We start from the raw sequence: 3,587 nt of genomic DNA on the forward strand, positions 1-3,587 counted from the left end.
TATCAAATATTTGCAAAGATTATGCAGATAGACGGGAAAGCCTTTCATGGTGAATCACAAAGAAATGCACAATTGATTTTCATGATATTTAGGACTGGAATACAAGTTAGGTCTTAATCTGCTTCAAGCCAGTGGATCTCTTTGGTTATGTAGGACGTGCAGTTTTTGGTTCTATACTGCAGTTTCCTTCCTCGCATCCCTCCAGATTGCATAAATTCTTGATTTACAGAATGCTGCTTTTCCTTTAGAATAAGCCAAGGTGAGGCTCAGCACCTGTGGCTCAAGTGGCTAAGGTGCCAGCCACATACACCTAAGGCGGTGGGTTGGAATCCAGCCCGGGCCTGCCAAACAACAATGACGGCTGCAACCAAAAAACAGCCAGGTGTTGTGGCGGTGCCTGTGGTCCCAGCTACTTGGGAGGTGGAGGCAGGAGACTCGCTTCAGCCCAGGAGGTTGCTGTGAGCTGTGATGCCAGGGCACTCTACCCAGGGCAACAGCTTGAGGCTCTGTCTCAAAAAAAAAAAAAAAAAAAAGAATAAGCCAAGGTGGATAAGGGACACCAAAGGGAAATTAAGTTTATGCCAATTAGAAGTCTTACTTGAAACTCATGTGTAATAAAAGTTTAGATAAGTTGGTTGTCAAGCTTGGGGTATAATTTCAAGACATTTCACAGCCTGTCTTGCTCTCAAGCCTGGGTTAAAGTGAAACTGTCCATCAGGATAATACAGAGGATAATATTTGTTCAGGAAAAAGTAAGAATATCAAGCTTTCCCCTACCAGGCATCTTCCTTCAGGCATTGAGAAGGCAGTTATCCAATAAATGAGGAAGGACAGAAAGGGGAGCTTTCAAAACTGGCAAATATACTTCACCAGTTAGTTTTTGGCAAGTCTGGCAATGAGGTGCTTCCTTCTCCCCTCTTCTCTGTGATGTATGTAGGGGTGAGTAGCTGCGGTAGTGATTCTGTCTGCTGCCTGAAGAAGTTTTGACACAGGTCTCAGTGTTACATATCACAGACATCCCACGATCACGGCTGCTTTGTTGAGCAGGGGTCTCTTCCACAAAGATGAATTTGTCTCCATTTCTGCCTAAGAAAGTTTCCAGTTTCTCTGCTCCTGTTTTGTAGGGACTGAGTTTGCTTCTGCTATTGGAATCATAACGACAAAAGCTATTTCTATCTTGGAGACAAACTGACAAACTTATTGGGTTCCCCCAGCTGCACGTTTTGAATTTCATTGATAGCTAAAGATATAATTCTCTTGTGGGGGAGGTCCAGAGGCTCGAGGAACATGGCGATCTCGGCTGGGTTGCTAGTGCCCTGGCTGAAGTGGGTGACTCGAGGGCTACTGAAGCAGACATGGCCAGGACCCTCATGAAACTGACTGTGGGTAAAGTACTCAAAGGCAAACCCAATAATATGGTCATTGAGCCACTTTGGTGGATCCAACAGGGAGACATCTGATTGTCACAACCGACTATCCATGTAACTCAAGACTACAGGGTCCATCTTGGACTGGCCAGTGCTACTGAGAAATTCCAGAAGCTGCTTCAGGTATCTCTGTAATGGCTGCTAAATATTAATTTCAATACAGATTATTAATGAAAGTGAAGTGATTGATAAAGAAGTCAGACAGACATCATGAGACTGGAAAGAGAAAAGAAAATAAATGGACAAAATCACTGAAACAAAAAAGATGTTGAAATACTAGAACAAATGGGAGAAGGCTGCAGTAGCCACAGAAGGGTGAAAAAGAGTGAAAGTAGATTAGAATCAGGTTGAAGAGATAGCTAATGGCCTGTAGGACTCTGTTGTGGAAAGAGATGCAAAAGAATGTTAATTTTTAAGCACATGTTTATTGCACATATAGTCATCAGTGGGGTACTAGGAATTAAAATCAACAGTCCTGGATTGTGCATTAAGTCTGGGTCAGTTTTTTTGGGAAATCTTCATACTCATGTTTTCCATAATGGCTGTAGTAATTTACATTCCCATAAATAGTGTATAAGAGTTCCATTTTCTCTGCATCCTGATCAGCCTCTGTTGTTTTTTATCTTTTTGCTAATAGCCATTATGACTGGAGTAAGGTGATATTTCATGTAAGTGTGCCCATCTCCTAAACAGTGTGCATCATACCTGTTAGAAGTGAAGTTTCTCCTTCTCTCATGCCCTCTCCCTCCTGTTTGCTTTCTGTTTTTACTACCAAATGTGCATATGAGAGTTTCTTGATTAGTTCCATTGAGCACATGTGGTATTTGCTTATCTATTCCTGTAATCCTTCACTTAGAAGAATGATCTCCAGTTCCATCTAGGTTATTACAAAAGGGATTGTTCACCATTTTCATGGCTGTATAGTACTCCATGGCATACATTTACCACATTGATTAATCCACTCATGAACTGATGGTCACTTAGGTTGATTCCATATCTCTGCAATTGTGCTGCGGTCAACATTGAAGTGCATGTGTCTTTTTGATAAAATAACACTTTTTCCTTTGGAGAAATAGCCAATAGTGGAATTGCTAGATCAAATGGTAGGTCTACTTTTAGTTCTTTGAGATATCTCCATACACCTTTCTGTAAAGGTTGTGCTAATTTGCAGTCCCACCAAAAGTGTATGTACATAATAAGTGTTCCTATCTCTACACATCAACACCAACATTTGACACTAGGATTAAGTGATATCTCATTGTGGTTTGATTTGCATTTTCCCGATGATTACAGATGTTGAACATTTTTTCATGTTTATTGGCCATTAATCTATCTTCTTTTGAAAAGCTTCTGTTCATGTTTTTTGCCCTCTTTTTATGAGGTTGTTTGGCTTTTTCTTCCTAGTTTGCATAAGTTCTTTATTGTTATTATTACTATTTTGCAGTTTTTTTTTGCCAGGGCTGGGTTTGAAGCCGCCACCTCTGGCATATGGGGCCAGTGCCCTACTCCTTTGAGCCACAGGTGCCACCCTTTATTATTTTTTTTACTAAATCATAGCTGTGTACATCAATGTAATCATGGGGTACAATGTGCTAATTTTATATACAATTTGAAATATTTTCATCAAACTGGTTAACATAGCCTTCATGGCATTTTCTTAGTTATTGTGTTAAGACATTTATACTCTACATTTAGTGAATTTCGCATGTACCCTTGTAAGATGCACCATAGGTATGGTCCCACTGATTACCCTCCCTCCACCTCTCCTCCCTCCTTCCCACCCCTTCTTCTCCCCTTTCCCCATATTCTTGGGCTATAATTGGGTTATAGCTTTCATATGAAAGCTATAAATTGGTTTCATAGTAGGGCTGAGTACATTGAATACTTTTTCTTCCATTCTTGAGATACTTTGCTAAGAAGAATATGTTCCAGCTCCATCCATGTAAACATGAAAGACATAAAGTCTCCATCTTTCTTTAAGACTGAATAATATTCCATGGTGTACATATACCACAATTTATTAATCCGTTCATGGGTTGATGGGCACTGGGACTTCTTCTATGACTTAACAATTATGAATTGGGATACAATAAACATTCTGGTACAAATATCTTTGTTATAATGTTATATTTGGTCTTCTGGATATATACCTAGTAGAAG

At 40.0% G+C, this 3,587-nt stretch overlaps 1 pseudogene; it reads right to left on the minus strand.

Annotated features, from left to right (window-relative positions):
* Window positions 1-873: 873 nt before the first annotated feature.
* LOC100953725 lies at window positions 874-1,505 on the minus strand (annotated as a pseudogene).
* Window positions 1,506-3,587: the final 2,082 nt, after the last annotated feature.

Source organism: Otolemur garnettii, unplaced genomic scaffold (assembly GCF_000181295.1).
Source record: "Otolemur garnettii isolate 467f Iridium unplaced genomic scaffold, OtoGar3 scaffold00164, whole genome shotgun sequence".
NCBI classification, from domain to species: Eukaryota; Metazoa; Chordata; class Mammalia; order Primates; family Galagidae; genus Otolemur; species Otolemur garnettii.